This window comes from Scomber scombrus, chromosome 23 (assembly GCF_963691925.1).
Source record: "Scomber scombrus chromosome 23, fScoSco1.1, whole genome shotgun sequence".
Lineage (NCBI taxonomy): Eukaryota > Metazoa > Chordata > Actinopteri > Scombriformes > Scombridae > Scomber > Scomber scombrus.
In genome coordinates this window covers 1,839,353-1,856,852 of record NC_084992.1, presented here as the reverse complement: position 1 = coordinate 1,856,852, position 17,500 = coordinate 1,839,353, and the positions used below count along the sequence as shown (strand labels likewise).

The 17,500-nt window shown below is 43.9% G+C and overlaps 1 protein-coding gene across 1 annotated transcript in view; it reads left to right on the top strand.

Annotated features, from left to right (window-relative positions):
- The window catches only part of lratb.1 (lecithin retinol acyltransferase b, tandem duplicate 1), a 58,113-nt gene that overhangs the window by 40,171 nt on the left and 442 nt on the right, over window positions 1–17,500 (top strand). The window lies entirely within an intron of this gene.

The window sequence follows — 17,500 nt, the reverse complement described above, 5'->3', positions numbered from 1 at the left end:
ATGACATCACTGTTATTAAAACATGACATCACTGTTATTAAAACATGACATCACTGTTATCAAAACATGACATCACTGTTATTAAAACATGACATCACTGTTATTAAAACATGACATCACTGTTATTAAAACATGACATCACTGTTATTAAAACATGACATCACTGTTATTAAAACATGACATCACTGTTATTAGAACATGACATCACTGTTATTAAAACATGACATCACTGTTATCAAAACATGACATCACTGTTATTAAAACATGACATCACTGTTTTTTGCATCCTAATCACGCAGCGCTGTTACATTTATTCCATTCCAGTGAAAAATTGGACATGTAATGTGCAAACTGTGCAGTCGGTCTCATTTACGTCTCCTCTGCTCCGATACATATTCAATAAGGAGACGCTCTCTCTTCATATCGGTCCGCTCGTTGAATAAGTGACAAGCACGACCGGATTTATGAATCAGGCCACGAGTGTCAGTGCTCTGTAATTAGGGAGTCATTGGTAGTTCAGCAGAGGCGTCATTCCTGAGCTCAGCAGCTCGGCAGGAAATATTACTAATGAGATTTCTCTCTTTTTTTCTTTTTGGATAAATAAATGAACACTGTAACAGATGAAGAGCATAATCAGCATGAATCTAACCTTCCTGTTGTCCTAGAGTCAAGGAAGGAATGAAAGATGGAAGGAAGGAAGGAAGGAAGGAAGGAAGGAAGGAATGATGGAAGGAAAGGAGGGAAGAAAGGAAAGAAGGAAGGAAGGAAGGATGAAACGACAGAGGAAAGAAGGAAGGAAGGAACGACGGAGGAAAGAACGTCCTTCCTTCTTTCCTTCCTCCCTTCCTCCCTACCTCCTTTCCTTCCTTCTTCCTTTCCTTCCTTCTTCCTCCCCTCCTTCATCATTTCCTTCCTTCTTCCTCCCTTCCATCCTTCCTTCTTCCTCCCTACCTCCTTTCCTTCCTTCCTCTCCTTCCTTCGTCCTTCTTCCCTTCCTTCCTTCCTTCCTCCCTACCTCCTTTCCTTCCTTCTTCCTTTCCTTCCTTCTTCCTCCCCTCCTTCATCATTTCCTTCCTTCTTCCTCCCTTCCATCCTTCCTTCTTCCTCCCTTCCATCCTTCCTTCTTCCTCCCTTCCTTCCTTGACTCGAGGACAACAGGAGGGTTAAGACACACTGAACTGTTTTGTTTCCTTGGAGAACGAACATCTTTTGAGCCTCAAAGTAAATGTTAAACTATTTTCCAGCTGATCATAAACGCAGATTAACTTCAATACTTCCCAAAAAGTCAAATTATTTACTGTGATGTTCTTTTCCTCTCACAATGATTTGAGCTTCATTGTTTTTAAAAAGGTCCTCCTGGTTAGACTGATGCAGCTATTCTCAAAGGTCAATATTTAAAAGCATAATAACACAATTTACTGAGAACTGAAGGGACTCTGCTTCCCTCGTGGTGAACAACCAGAAAACATTTCCTTTAATTACTGCATTAAAAAAGATCAAAGCCTTTAAAAAGTCTAAATAATAGATTCAGTAATGGCTCCTGTTGTCCTCAGGTCAAGGAAGGAAGGGAGGAAGGAGAGAAGGAAGGATGAAGGGAGGGAGGAAGGATGAATGGAGGAAGGAAGGGAGGGAGTAAGGGAGGGAGGAAGGGAGGAAAGAGAGAAGGGAGGAAGGAAGTGAGGGAGGAAGGACGGATTCCTTCCTTCTTCCTCCCTTCATCCGTCCTTCCTCCCTCCCTTCCTTCTCTCCTCCCTTCCTTCCTTCCTTCCTTCCTCCCTCCCTCCATCCCTCCTTACTCCTTTCCTTCCTTACTCCTTTCCGTCCTCCTTTCCTTCCTGCCTGCCTTCCTTCCTTCCATTCTTCCTTCTTCCTCCCTTCCCTCCTTCCTTCTTCCTCCCTTCCATCCTTCCTTCTTCCTACCTTCCATCCATCCTCCCTTCCTTCCATCCTTCCTTCTTCCTCCCTTCCATCCTTCCTTCTTCCTACCTTCCATCCATCCTCCCTTCCTTCCATCCTTCCTTCTTCCTACCTTCCATCCATCCTCCCTTCCTTCCTCCCTTCCTTCTTCCTCCCTTCCATCCTTCCTTCTTCCTCCCTTCCCTCCTTCCTTCTTCCTCCCTTCCTCCCTTGAGGACAACAGGAGGGTTAAATAAGGAAACCACACTAAGCTAGTCGACCTATAGACGACGCTGAGCTCAGTTAATCCTGAAAGGTTATTGTTGACATTTTCATCACAGCGTTCCTGCAACCGTTGCCTAGACGATTGTTGCTTCTACAAGAGAGTCTTGTCAAAAATTACCCATCATACCCTCGGCGGTTGACCACTCACAAAGGTTAAACCCGTCATGCTCGTCACATTCTTGCTCCCACTATGAGAATGATCTTGTCAGAAGAACCCATTACTGCCTCGGAGGATCGTTGGTTTATTCCCAAAATGCTGTCGATCAACACCCCAGATGGACTCAGGTGAAGGTTACTTCTATAGTAAATCACAATATTACACACAATGGCTCAGGGAACGTTATACCGAGGTGAGTCAGACAGACCCTTCCCTCCTCAGACCTGACAGCGCTGTCTCTAAATATCTATATTGGCTATTGTCTTCCTTCCTTCTGTCCTTCCTTCCTCCCTTCCTCTGTTCTTTTCTCCCTCCTTCCTTCTTTCTTTACTCCGTCCTTCCTTCCCTCTTTCCTTCCTTCCTTCTTCCTTCCTTCCGTCCTTTCCTTCCTCCCTTCTTCCTTCCATCTTTCCTTCCTCCTTTCCTTCCTTCCTTCTTTCCTTCCTTCTTCTTTCCTTCCTCCCTCCCTCCTTTCCTTCTTCCTTCCTCCCTTCCTTCCTCCCTCCTTTCCTTCCTTCTTCCTTCCTTGTCTTCCTCCTTTCCTTCCTTCTTCCTCCCTTCCTTCCTTCTTCCTCCCTTCCATCCTCCCTCCTTTCCTTCCTTCTTCCTCCCTTCCTTCCTGCCTCCTTTCCTTCCTTCTTCCTTCCTTCCATCACCCCTCCTTTCCTTCCTTCTTCCTTCCTTCCTTCCTCCCTCCCTTCCTCCCTCCCTTCCTTCTTCCTCCCTCCTTTCCTCCTTCCTTCCTCCCTTCCTGTCCATTTGCAGGAAATAGGAAGTACCATCTCTGTATTCATGAAGGTTATTTCTATAGTAAATCACAATATTATACACAATGTCTCAGGGAACGTTATACCGAGGTGAGTCAGACGGACCCTTCCCTCCTCAGACCTGACAGCGCTGTCTCTAAATATCTATATTGGCTATTGTCTTCCTTCCTTCTGTCCTTCCTTCCTCCCTTCCTCTGTTCTTTTCTCCCTCCTTCCTTCTTTCTTTACTCCGTCCTTCCTTCCCTCTTTCCTTCCTTCCTTCTTCCTTCCTTCCGTCCTTTCCTTCCTCCCTTCTTCCTTCCATCTTTCCTTCCTCCTTTCCTTCCTTCCTTCTTTCCTTCCTTCTTCTTTCCTTCCTCCCTCCCTCCTTTCCTTCTTCCTTCCTCCCTTCCTTCCTCCCTCCTTTCCTTCCTTCTTCCTTCCTTGTCTTCCTCCTTTCCTTCCTTCTTCCTCCCTTCCTTCCTTCTTCCTCCCTTCCATCCTCCCTCCTTTCCTTCCTTCTTCCTCCCTTCCATCACCCCTCCTTTCCTTCCTTCTTCCTTCCTTCCTTCCTCCCTCCCTTCCTCCCTCCCTTCCTTCTTCCTGCCTCCTTTCCTTCCTTCTTCCTTCCTTCCATCACCCCTCCTTTCCTTCCTTCTTCCTTCCTTCCTTCCTCCCTCCCTTCCTCCCTCCCTTCCTTCTTCCTCCCTCCTTTCCTCCTTCCTTCCTCCCTTCCTGTCCATTTGCAGGAAATAGGAAGTACCATCTCTGTATTCATGAAGGTTATTTCTATAGTAAATCACAATATTATACACAATGGCTCAGGGAACGTTATACCGAGGTGAGTCAGACGGACCCTTCCCTCCTCTTCCTCTGATTCAGACACGAACAAATTACCTGAAGGTTTGAAAATGCCCTCAAGAGTTCCCTCCTCTAAATATCTATATTGGCTATTTTCTTCCTTCCTTCTGTCCTTCCTTCCTCCCTTCCTCTTTTCTTTTCTCCCTCCTTCCTTCTTTCTTTACTCCGTCCTTCCTTTCCTTCCTTCCTTCCTTCCATCTGTCCTTCCTCCCTCCCTCCTTTTCTCTTTCTTTCCTTCCTCTCTCTTTCCTCCCTTCCTTCTTTCCTTCCTCCATCCCCCTTTCTTCCTTCCTTCCTTACTCCTTCCTTCCCTCTTTCTTTCCTTCCTCTCTCTTTCCTCCCTTCCTTCTTTCCTTCCTCCATCCCCTTTCTTCCCTCGTTATGTCCTTCCTTCCTCCCTTCCTCTTTTCTTTTCTCCCTCCTTCCTTCTTTCCACCCTCCCTCCTTCCTTCCTCTTTTCTTTTCTCTCTCCTTCCTTCTTTCTTTACGCCGTCCTTCCTTTCCTTCCTTCCCTCTTTCCTTCCTTCCTTCTTCCTTCCTTCCATCTGTCCTTCCTTCCTCCCTCCCTCCTTTTCTCTTTCTTTCCTTCCTCTCTCTTTCCTCCCTTCCTTCTTTCCTTCCTCCATCCCCCTTTCTTCCTTCCTTCCTTACTCCCTCCTTCCCTCTTTCTTTCCTTCCTCTCTTTCCTCCCTTCCTTCTTTCCTTCCTCCATCCCCTTTCTTCCCTCTTTATGTCCTTCCTTCCTCCCTTCCTCTTTTCTCCCTCCTTCCTTCTTTCCACCCTCCCTCCTTCCTTCCTTCTTCCTCTCTTCCATCCTTCCTTCTTTCCTTCGTTCTTCTTTCTTTCCTCCCTCCTTTCCTTCTTCCTTCCTCCCTTCCTTCCTCCCTCCTTTCCTTCCTTCTTCCTTCCTTGTCTTCCACCTTCTTCCTTCCTCTCTCCATTCCTTCCTCCCTCCCTCCTTTCCTTCCTTCTTCCTCCCTCCTTCCTTTCCTTCCTTCTTCATCCCTTCCTTCCTCTCTTCCTCCCTTCTTTCCCTCCTTTCCTCCCTTCCTTCCTCCCTCCTTCCTCCCTCCATCATTTCCTTCCTTTTTCCTCCCTTCCTTCTTCCTCCCTTCCTCCCTCCTTCCCTTCAGTCATTAGTTCACACCAAAAGCAAATGTATGTATTACTGCATGCAGGAAATAGGAAGTACCATCTCTGTATTCACGAAGCTTTGACATCTGCTGTATGACACTCTGATCAGTATGAGCATGTAATGTATATAGAGAGGCACATTAATATATATATATATATATATATATATATATATATATATATATATATATATATATATATATATATATATATATATATGTATGGACCCATCTATCTGCCTTCCTCCCACCTTTCCTTCCTTCCTTCCTTCTGTTCTTCCTCCCTCTCTCCTTCTCTCTTTCTTTCCTTCCTCTCTCTTCTCTCCTTCCTTCTTTCCTTCTTTCTTCCTTCCTTCCTCCTTTCCTTCCTTCTTCCTCCCTTCCTTCCTCCCTCCTTTCCTTCTTCCTTCCTCCCTCCCTTCCATCCTTCCTTCCTCTTTTCCTTTCTCCTTCCTTCCTTCCTCCCTCCTTTCCTTCTTCCTTCCTCCATCTCTTCCGTCCTCCCTTCCCTCCTTCCTTTCTCCTTCCTTCCTTCCTTCTTCCTTCCTTCCTTTCCTCTTTTCCTTTCTCCTTCCTTCCGTCCTTCCTTCCCTCCTTCCTTTCTCCTTCCTTCCTCCCTCCTTTCCTTCTTCCTTCCTCCCTCCCTTCCTTCCTCTTTTCCTTCCTCCTTCCTTCCTCCCTTTCTTCCTTTCCTTCTTCCATCCTCCCTCCCTCTTCCTCCCTTCCTTCCTCCCTCCCTCCCTCCTTATCTCTTTCTTTCCTTCCTTTCTCTTTGCTCCCTTCCCGTTTCCTTATTCTTTCCTCCCTCCCTTCCTTCCACCCTCCATTCCTTCCTCCCTCCCTCCCTCCTTTCCTTCCTTCCTCCCTCCTTTCCTTCCTCAGCAAATAGGAAGTGCCATCTCTGTATTCATGAAGCTCTCTTACTGTCTACTGTATGACACTCTGATCAGTATGAGCATGTAATGTATATAGAGAGGCACATTAACATATATATGTATATATATATGTATACTAATATATGTATGGATCCATCTATCTGCCAGTCTCTCTCCTCTCTGCCCAAACAGCAATTGTCTCTCATGTCATTTTTTTAAAAAGCGGAATAAAACCAATTTTCTATCTGTAATTGAAATCTACTTTATTTCCCCTTTTCACCTCTTTATTCTGTCCTCTCCTCCTCCTCTCCTCCTCCTCCTCTCCTCCTCCTCCTCCTCCTCTCCTCCTCCTCCTCTCCTCCTCTTCAGCTGTCCAACTTGATAATCATGTCTGTGCATCTTTACCTCATCATTTAAACTCTTGTCAATCCCTCTCACCTCCTGGCCATCTCCACCGCTCACTGCTAATGATCTTTTTACTCATCTGAATTCATCCCTCACTCCCTCACTTCCCTCTTCCTTCCTCCCTCCCTTCCTCCCTCCTTTCTTTCTTCCTTCATTTGAATTCATTTCAACACTCCCTCACTCCTTCATCCCTCACTTCCTCTTCCATCTCCATTGTGATCTCCCTACTAAGTATTATCTCTTTCCTCCCTTCCTTCTTTCCTTCCTCCATCCCTCCCTCCTTTCCTTCCTTCCTTCCTCCCTCCCTCCTTCCTTTCCTTCCCTTCCTCCCTAGCCCTCTTTCCTCCCTTCCTTCTTTCCTTCCTCCATCCTCTTCTTCTTCCTTCTGTCCTTCCTTCCTCTTTTCATTTCTCCCTCCTTCCTTCCTTCCTCCCTTCCTCCTTTCCTTCCTTCCTTCCTCCTTCTTTCCTTCCTCCATCCCCCTTTCTTCTTACTTCTGTCCTTCCTTCCTCTTTTCCTTTCTCCCTCCCTCCATCCTTCATCCCTCCTTTCCTTCTTCCTTCCTCCCTTCCTTCCCTCCTCCCTCCTTTCCTTCTTCCTTCATTTGAATTCATTTCAACACTCCCTCACTTCCTCTTCCATCTCCATAGTGATCTCCCTACTTCTTCCCTGGTTGTTCAAAAGCTTTATTTCTTATCTAAAGTATTATCCTCTTTCTTTCCTTTCTCTCTCTTTCCTCCCTTCCTTCCTTCTTCCTTCATCCCTCCTTCCATTCCTTCTTCCTCCCTTCCTTCCTTCTTCCTCCCTCCCTTCCTTCCTTTTTCCTTCCTCCCTCCTTTCATTCCTTCTTCCTTTCCTTCCTTTCCTCCCTTCCTCTCTCTTTCTTCCCTTCCTTCTTTCCTCCCTCCTTTCCTTCCTTCCTTCCTTCCTCCTTTCTTTCATTCCTTCCATCTTCCTTCCTCCCTCCCTCCTTTCCTTCCTCCCTCCCTCCTTTCCTTCCTTCCTCCCTCCTTTCTTTCATTCCTTCCATCTTCCTTCCTCCCTCCCTCCTTTCCTTCCTTCCTCCCTCCCTCCTTTCATTCCTTCTTCCTCCCTTCCTTCCTTCTTCCTCCCTTCCCTCCTTTCCTTCCTTCTTCCTTTCCTCCCTTCCTCTCTCTTTCCTCCCTTCCTTCTTTCCTCCCTCCTTTCCTTCCTTCCTTCCTCCCTCCTTGCTTACATTCCTTCCATCTTCCTTCCTCCCTCCCTCCTTTCCTTCCTCCCTCCCTCCCTCCTTTCCTTCCTTCCTTCCTCCCTCCTTTCTTTCATTCCTTCCATCTTCCTTCCTCCCTCCCTCCTTTCCTTCCTTCCTCCCTCCCTCCTTTCATTCCTTCTTCCTCCCTTCCTTCCTCCTTTCCTTCCTTCTTCCTCCCTTCCTCCCTTCCTTCCTTCTTCCTTCTTCCCTCCTTTCCTTCCTTCTTCCCTCCCTCCTTTCCTTCCTTCTTCCTCCCTTCTTTCCCTCCTTCATTTGAATTCATTTCAACACTCCCTCACTTCCTCTTCCGTCTCCATAGTGATCTCCCTTCTTCTTCTCTGGCTTTATTTCTAATCTAAAGTATTATCCTCTTCCTTTTCCCTCTCCATCCTACTTCATCACCTTCCACCCACTTCCTCTTTCTGTCTTTGTCTCTCTATTCACTCATTTCTATTTCAAAGCTTATTCCATTTCCTGCATCGCTTACCAACATGCACATTTGTGGAAACTGTGGGCTAATGTGTGCAGTGATTTCATCTCAGCTGAAAAGAGGCAAAAACATAGAAACACTGTTCCCCCAATCTTGTAAATTGCCTGAAGTAGCGCTCAAAATAAAGCAGAAGTAAACATGGTTTGTGCATTTATGTTCAATTCAGGTTCCTACGGAGAAAATATAGAAATTCAGTTCAGGTGAAAATATCATTTCAGAAATGCATTTTTATTTTGAGGCTCTCTGTATCTGCTATCAAAGGCCAGCTTATCAAATGCATTAACCTTCCTGTCGTCCTCCCGGGTCAAATTGACCCCGTCTGTTTTGACTGTTCCTTCTTTCTTTCCTTCCTTCCTTCCTTCCTTCTGTGTTTCTTTCCTTTCTCCCTCCTTCCTTCCTCCCTCCCTTCCTTCCTTCCCTCCCTCCTTCTCTGTTTCCTTCCTTCCTTCCCTCCTTCCTCTCTTCCTTCTGTCCTTCTTTCCTCCCTCCCTCCCTCCTACCTTCCTTCCACCCTCCTTTCCTTTCTTCCTTCCTTCTTTCCTCCCTCCCTCCCTCCTACCTTCCTTCCACCCTCCTTTCATTTCTGCCTTCCTTCCCTCACTCCTTCTCTGTTCCTTCCTCCCTTCCTTCCCTCCCTCCTTCTCTGTTTCCTTCCTTCCTTCCCTCATTCCTCCCTTCCTTCTGTCCTTCTTTCCTCCCTCCTTCCTTCTCCGTTTCCTTCCTTCCTTCCTTCCCTCCATCCTTCCTTCTTTCCTCCCTCCCACCTTCCTTCCACCCTCCTTTCCTTCCTTCCTCTCTCCCTCCTTTCTTTCCTTCTTCCTCCCTTCCATCCTTCCTAACTTCCTTCCTTGACTCGAGGACAACAGGAGAGTCATGTCTGCATTTCACTGCCCTTTTCCAGCCAACTTCTTTTTGCAAAGCCAAATTAAAATGTTAAAAGTCAGAAAACTTTCAAGGTCTTGGTTAATCAACTGAAATGTCTTCTGACCACAGCATAACAATATCTGCCCTCCATACATATTGCATGGACTTTTTAATTTGTTTGCTATATGAGACAGTCTCATTAAAATCTTTCCTCTTCCTGTCAACTTTTCTATCATGGATGCATCTCTAGATAACTGCTAACTGTGTTTGTTATGAACATAAAAGAAACATTCTCTATCTGTACATATGTAAAAATGTCCAATTAACCATTCTGTGTGGCTTCTTCTCTCTTTCTTTCCTTCCTCTCTTTCCTTCCTTCTTCCCTCCCTCCTTTCCTTCCTTCCTCCTTTCCCTCCTTCCTTATTCTTTCCCTCCTCCCTTCCTTCCTCCCTCTCTCCTTTCCTTCCTTCTTCCTCCCTTCCTTCCTCCTTTCCTTCCTCCCTCCATCCTTCTCCATTTCCTTCCTTCCTTCCTTCCGTCCTTCTCCGTTTCCTTCCTTCTTTCCCTTCTTCCTCCCTTCCTTCTTTCCTCCCTCCCTCCTTTCCTTCCTCCCTTGCTTCCTCCTTTCCTTCCTCCCTCCCTCCCTCCCTCCTTCTCCATTTCCTTCCTTCCTTCCTTCCTTCCGTCCTTCTCCGTTTCCTTCCTTCTTTCCCTTCTTCCTCCCTTCCTTCTTTCCTCCCTCCTTCCTTTCCTTCCTCCCTTCCTTCTTTCCTTTCCTTCCTTCCTTCCTTTCCTCCCTTCCTTCCTCCCTCCTTTCCTCCCTTCCTTCCTCCCTCCCTCCCTCCTACCTTCCCTCCACCCTCCTTTCCTTTCCTCCTTCCTTCCCTCCTTCCTCTCTCCCTCCTTTCTTTCCTTCTTCCTTTCCAAACTTTCAAGGTCTTGGTTAATCAACTGAAATGTCTTCTGACCACAGCATAACAATATCTGCCCTCCATACATATTGCATGGACTTTTTAATTTGTTTGCTATATGAGAAAGTCTCATTAAAATCTTTCCTCTTCCTGTCAACTTTTCTATCATGGATGCATCTCTAGATAACTGCTAACTGTGTTTGTTATGAACATAAAAGAAACATTCTCTATCTGTACATATGTAAAAATGTCCAATTTACCCATTCTGTGTGGCTCTTTTTTAGTAGGAAATAATAAATGTGCACTTTTGCCAGCACATAAAAGATAGATAGATAGATAGATGGATGGATGGATAGATAGAAAAATAAAAACATGGATTCTACTTATATGGTCATCAGGAGGAGCATGAGGCGCCCTCCTGAACCTGTGAACCAATCAACCTGTCAATCACCACGTAGCCACGCCCTAATGCATACCCTGCTTTATCGTCACATATAAAATCAGGGAGGCCAAAATGTCCCAAATGAACATCATACTGCATTGAAGAAGGCTTTAAACTAGCGATTGAGACCATAAACACATTTTGAAAACGTTTACTGAGGTTAGAAATCAAGTGAGAAGTTGGTGAATTCTCCATTGACTTGTATAGAGACGGAAGTCCTTTTGACACCAAAACGGTCGCCCCCTGGTGGCCTTTTGATAGAATGCAGTTTTAAGTTACTTCCGCGTTGGCCTCATTTCAGAGGACCGGAGCTCCCCGCCTGGTTGCAATATGACCTTCGCTTGGTGCTCAGTCCCTAAGTACCTTAATGTTTATCCTATTTACACATCAATGCTCATTATGCAGGAGTCCACCTAGCATGTACCACCAATAACAACTGAAACAGAAGTATGTTCTTATGGTCCAAAACAACAACGACCTTCCAAGCCTGAGAGAAACAAGGCCCCTGTTATTTTATTTGTACATTTTCTTGAATTTATTCATATTTGTACTTTAGTGCTTTGGTTCAACATCTAAACCATTCCACAAATTCACCCCACAAACTGAAATACACATACTCTTCAGAGTGCTATGAACACAAATGGGGTTTTTTTTCCCTCTGAAGTTACAACCCCCCCCCCCCCCCCGCCGCCGTCCTTTTTCTGTATGTTGCCAGAAAGTAATTATTTCATGCTTTGTACATTGTTTGTGCAGTCTTCAATACTACCAATTCTACCATGAACTTCAAAGAATGTGCAAAAAGCATGTTAGTGTGTTCATGAAAATCCTACATTATTGACTCTTTGGTGCGGTTTGTACTTGTGTGTACAACGGAGCAGTACAGAGTGCTTTATGATCCATTATGTGTCAGTTATGTTTTTCTCACAACTGCAACGCTCCTCGCCAACTTCGCTCTCACATATCTTGTATGAGTGAAGCGCCAGTTGAATAAAAAGATGCTTTTACTGGTTGTGGTTTGAATCATTTTTCATTGGTTGGACCTTGATGTGAGGTTATCTTACTTAGCCTTTGTGATCATTGTGTCAATAAACCCATTAATCATGTTGTGCTTACTGGGATTTAACAAATCTATATTTAAATCCCTGCAAATAAACCACCTTCTGGTTTATCTTGGCAAACATTCTCTCCATATTATCCTTAAATATACAGTGAAAATACAATGTTAAATCCAGGTGCTCTATACACACAGCTAACAATAACATTATTTCTTTTTTTTCCATACAGATTTCTATGGTAACACATTCCAGCACACTCCAACACATCAGTAGTAGTTGTCATGCTTTGCAATACCTTTTATCCACTTATAGAGCCACACACCCACCTTTTCCTGTTCTTTTTATTCATATAAGGCAATTTGTATACACTCAACATAAACCCAGCAACCTTCACGGATTTGAGCCAAGTCTTGAATACAGTACAGGCATAACATCGAATGGTTTCTTAAATTGAGTCTTTGATGTTTTGAAAGTTTGCATTCAGACTTCTGCTGTTTAAAAGGGAACAATTGACTGACTCTCTGATTAACCTTTGTGTAATCTAATCATCTTTATCTTAACTGCAATTGTCGTTTAGATTAGATTATTCTCAGTAATAAAGTCAATATTTTGTTCAGAGTATATTAAAGTTGTGAGATTACAACCACCTCCAGCCGTCTGAAATCTTTCTAAAGCTCATTTTTTTCCATTATGAGACTCCATCAATGTCCCAGTTCACAGTCAGTATCATCCTCACACTCCATGCTCTTCGCAAGCTGTCTTAGGTTCAAGAAACAACCAATTTCGGTCCTGTGATAAGGTACAAGAATTTTGGGAAAGGATATGTGAGCATATCTGTCAGATCTCAGGGACTCAAATTCCTCTTAGCCCAAGAGTGTTTGTTCTAGGTGAGGGTTCGATCCTACCAAAAGGAGATAAATACATTAAAAATTGGGTTCAAACTAGTCTTATGATAGGCAGACAGATTCTTCTCAGGAATTGGAAGACAGAGGGGGTGCCGCCTTTCCGAGAATGGACTGCAGAGATGGCAAGAGTTGCAGCTTTCGAAAAAATGTCATACAAACGGTCGGGAAGAATGAATGTGTATACTAAAAAGTGGGGCAAATACCTGACCTCTCTGGAGGACTACTGACCTGGGAGGTACCATGCGGGAGTGTTGAGCGAGATGGTGGCTGTATAAAGGTAGTTATAAGGAAGGTTGAAAGAGTCTACCAATGTATTTGTTTATTTGTTATTTTTTATTTTTATCTTTTTGGTTTTTTTTGCTTTCCCCTTGTTTTCTCTGCCTATTGCATAAAATGTATTTGTGTTTACAACCAAGGCTGACTGTGTGGGTAGTGACAACTGGTTTGTCGGGTTAGGGGAGGGGGGGGTTAAGTATTTGTGATGTTAAGTATATTGCTCTGTAATGTTTTAAAAAAATCAATAAAAACTGTTAATCACAAAAAAAAAAAGAAACAACCAATTTCAAATGAGTAAAGTTCGTTATCTCGGCGTGCTGCTCTCCCAGTCGTTGTCATCCCTGCTCTCTCCCTGACGACCGGCACTTTTGCCTCCTCTGGTGACTCATTCAGTGTTATGAACACCTTGCAGAGTTTGTTGTTCATATCGATTGGATCTTGTTCTGTTTCCTTGGGAAGCGTGCCCATCTGGTACCTTCAGCATTCCTCTTCGCCAGGTGTTTGTTCACATAAACATTGGATCCCCTGAGCTTTCTCCCCCCCAGCCTGAGCAGTGTGTTCCTTTTGTTTTCTGTTCACAAAGCAAACTATTATAAGCTACTCTCTTTTTGGGGAGAGGATAAACATCACTCGATATCCTTGCGGGTCCATTGAGACGCCCCTTGCTATCATAGAAAACAATCACCTATTGCTCAAGGGAGTGTAGTTCAGATCTCTCCCATCAAATCCATTATCATTTTCTGTTGTTTAGAGATAGATGCAATCTTTCTTTGTCCATAGAAGCACCAATTTTCTTTGGTGGCATTTTGTTTTTTAGTGCAATTTATGCAAGACTAAGTACTAAACTATGCACAAAAAAAAAAGACAAAACTAAGTTCACAAAGTCTCACATAACCACTGCATGTCAAACTTCCCAAAGTCTCAAATAAAGTCATAATATTTATAACAAGGAATGTGCATGACAACACAACAGATATATATATAGATTGAATAATGCACTTTTTTATGCATCAATAACATCCGGAGGCCTATTGTTACAGTCCTTCAAACTGAGAGCCATTAACACAGTAGTGAAGCCACTCGAGGTCATTGACGGCAGCAATATAACACATCTACATGCTAATGCAGGCTTTTCATATAAATGATGTCCTTGCAGTAACATTGTGTCTATTATGACTAAAGACCACAGCCTGCTTATACATTAGGTGCAGATTAATATAGGAAGGTTGTATCTGAAAATGGGTTTTATGGTTTTATGAGGTAATTTTAATGGGCTCTGTGTGGATTGAATAGGGGAAAAACATACAAATGATGTCTGCTGTATTAAGTTAATGAACTGTTTCAGTGCTCCGGTGGGATAAAAGCTCCTGAATTCTTATTCCTTAACTTCGAAGGCAATAACAGTAGCAAACAGGATTTTAACAGGAGTGTCTTTAAGTTTGGGAGCCCTGAAGTTACTGCAACAAGTTTAGCTGTAGTTTCTCTAGCATGAGTCTCCAAACCAAAACAGTTTAGGGCAAGAGATAACTGAAAGACTAGATGAATGGTGGGGAGTTCCGGTCCTCTGAAATGAGGCCAATCCGGAAGTAACTTAAAACTGCATTCTATCAAAAGGCCACCAGGGGGCGACCGTTTTGGTGTCAAAAGGACTTCCGTCTCTATACAAGTCAATGGAGAATTCACCAACTTCTCACTTGATTTCTCCCTTCCTTCTTTCCTTTCCTCCCTTCCTTTCTGCCTCCCTCCCTCCCTTCTTTCATCCGTCTTTCCTTCCTTTCCTTCCTCCCTTCCTTCTTTCCTTTCCTCCCTTCCTTCTTCCCTCCTTTCCTTCCTTCCTTTCTTCTTTCCTTCCTTTCTCCCTCCTTCCTTCCTTCTTTCCTTCCTCCCTTCCTTCTTTCCTCCCTCCGTCCTACCTTCCCTCCTTTCCTTCCTTCCTTTCTTCTCTCCTTCCCCCCTTCCTTCTTTCCTTCCTCCCTCCTTCCTTCCTTCCTTCCTTCCTTCCTTCCTTTCCTTCCTCCCTTCCGTCTTTCCTCCCTCTCTCCTTTTTTCCTCCCTCCTACCTTCCCCCTTCCTTCTTTCCTTTCTCCCTTCCTTCTTTTCTTTCCTCCCTTCCTTTCTTTCTGCCTCCCTCACTCCGTCTTTCCTCCCTCCCTCTTACCTTCCTTCTTTCTTCCATCTTTCCTTCCTTTCCTTCCTCCCTTCCTTCTTTCCATTCCTCCCTTCCTTCTTTCCATTCCTCCTTTCCTTCCTTCTCTCCTTCCTTGTTCCTCCCTTCCTTCCTTGACTCGAGGACAACAGGAGGGTTAAGACAAAGGTAATTATTTATGTGTATAGTACCATAAGAACAGACTTCTTCCTACGTCTTTTATGTAATATTTATTGATGTCATTAATTAAGTTTTGTGTGTTTTTCATTGGTTATTCTTGCTTGTTTTCTTACTTATTAATTGTTGCAACACTTTGACAGAAATGAAATGTTGCTCATTAAGATTTGACACCACTGGACATCACAGCACTTCAGTCTTATTGTGTAAGTGTGTGTGTGTGTGTGTGTGTGTGTGTGTGTGTGTTTGTGCGGTCATGGTACTTTGCTGTGAGTGTAGGATGGGATTAAGTGCCTGTGGATAATTGGTCCAGCATTGACATGGTTTAAAGCAAAGACTGACAGCAGCTGCACCATCCTCTCCCTTCTCTTCTCTTTTCTTCCAAACCACTCATTGTTTATCTTTACCTTCATTCCCCCTCTCATATTTATATACCTCAGGTGAACATACCAATTTTCTCCATCTTAGAATCTGTCTTCACATATTTTTCTACCTGTTTCTTATTCCTTCTCCCTCTCAGTATCTCAAGCCTCATTATACCTCCTCATTATGTTCTGCCCACCCCTCTCTTCTCATTTGTCTCTCTAATTAACCCCACATTTTATCACACTCTCTCTCGCTTTACCTTCTCCCACTCGTTTCTTCATCCTCTCTGGCATTTCCATCTTGTCGTTCTTTCCTCCCACTCCTTCAACCTCTGTCTTCTCTTCTTCTGTCTGTGGTTTTCATTTATTTCAGTGTTTTACTTGCTTCCCTTTCTTTAACAAAAACTTTAAAAAACACAACTTTTTTTCTGTTTCTACGTTGCAGCATCTGTCACGTTGAATCACAATCTACCATCAATTCATGTTTTGGTTCACAGTTGTGTCCCGGCTCACCGATCAACTGCATCAAAGCGCCATCACGGAGGTCCTCTGGAGAGTTAGCAGTGCGTAGATAAACAAACAGCCAGCTCAAGTAGCTTGTTTCATCGCCACATTAGTGAGACTCTAATTACACTATAACAAAAGAACCTCAATTAGCATTTTCATCCACGTCTAATTACCAGATTTGACAGATCACAACTCAGAGGCCTCGTTCACAACCTCTCGGGATGTTCTGCAGAGTTAAACTAGTTTTAGTTTCACTCATGGAGGAGTTGCTACAGAGGCTCTGTCTTTCCTCCATTTAAAAAAAGTTCTCCAAACTTAACGACTACATATGAACTGTCATTCAGTACGTTTACATGCAGCAAAAAAAAATTCGAATGTCTGATGGTATCAGATAAAGACATGCATCAGACCGGTTCACTTGTCTGAGTATACATGCCGTTCAGAGAATCGGATAAATGGCCGTAGCATGGCTGTCTCCGTTACGCTATGTGGCGCTGTAGCCCTCTCAACAAAGAGCCACTTCCTGTAGCCTTCTCAACAAAAGAGCCACTTCCTGTAGCCCTCTCAACAAAGAGCCACTTCCTGTAGCCCTCTCAACAAACAGCCACTTCCTGAAGCCCTCTCAACAAACAGCCACTTCCTGTTTACCTCTCAACAAAGAGCCACTTCCTGTTTACCTCTCAACAAAGAGCCACTTCCTGTTGACCTCTCAACAAAAGAGCCACTTCCTGTAGCCTTCTCAACAAAGAGCCACTTCCTGTAGCCCTCTCAACAAAGAGCCACTTCCTGTTGACCTCTCAACAAAGAGCCACTTCCTGTAGCCCTCTCAACAAAGAGCCACTTCCTGTTTACCTCTACTTAACAGCAACAACAAACTATCTGACGGCATTCAAACAAAGATGGCGTACGAGGAGAGGGACGATGCTACAGTAGCGTACATTTCGTGCATTATTTTTCCTTCTAATAATGCTTATAAAAAGAACAACGGACACTATTTAATACGACGTTTCCTTTCACTTCCGGGTGAAAGACACAGCGGACATTCTCGAGCATGCAAAGAATGCAAAATCCGATTTAGATACGATTTGCTGAGTTTACATGGCGTTAAAATGCAGACTATGAACGAATTATCTAGGTGTTCTTATCAGATTTTGAGATATCCGTTATGGTCGGAAGTAGGTCTGATGTAGATCGGATTAAGGTGTTTACAAGCAAGTCCAAACTATGTCTGATACGATCAGAAATTCAAATTTTTTGCTGCATATAAACGTACTGATTGACACAAAGAGGACCAGAGTTTGTAATGCATTCATTCCTTAAGTTTGTGGCTGCAATCTTAATGTATTTGGCGCCTTATTCACGAATACAACAGCTCATCAGTCACCTGTTGGAAGCTGATACTCAACATATCATACCTAGTTTCATTCAAAAGTATGACTTTATAAGCACTTCATTATTGGCATTGACACAAAATGCACCACAGCCAGTGTAGAGGAGGAGATGGTGTTCATATAGACGTTAATACTGATTTTACTCTTTGCCTACAAATCACCTAATGGACTCCAACATGAGTCTCTGATCTTTTACAACCACATGTATCATCAAGGACACTCCAGGAAGCTTCTAGTTGGGCCAAGATGAAGGTTGAAGCACAGAAGGGGGGGGAACTGGGCCTTTTATGTTGTAGCCCACCAACTGTGGAACAAGTTGCTTCTGTTTTTAAATCCCTCAAAACACATTTTTATTTTTTATTCTTTGGCTTTTATCTCAGTG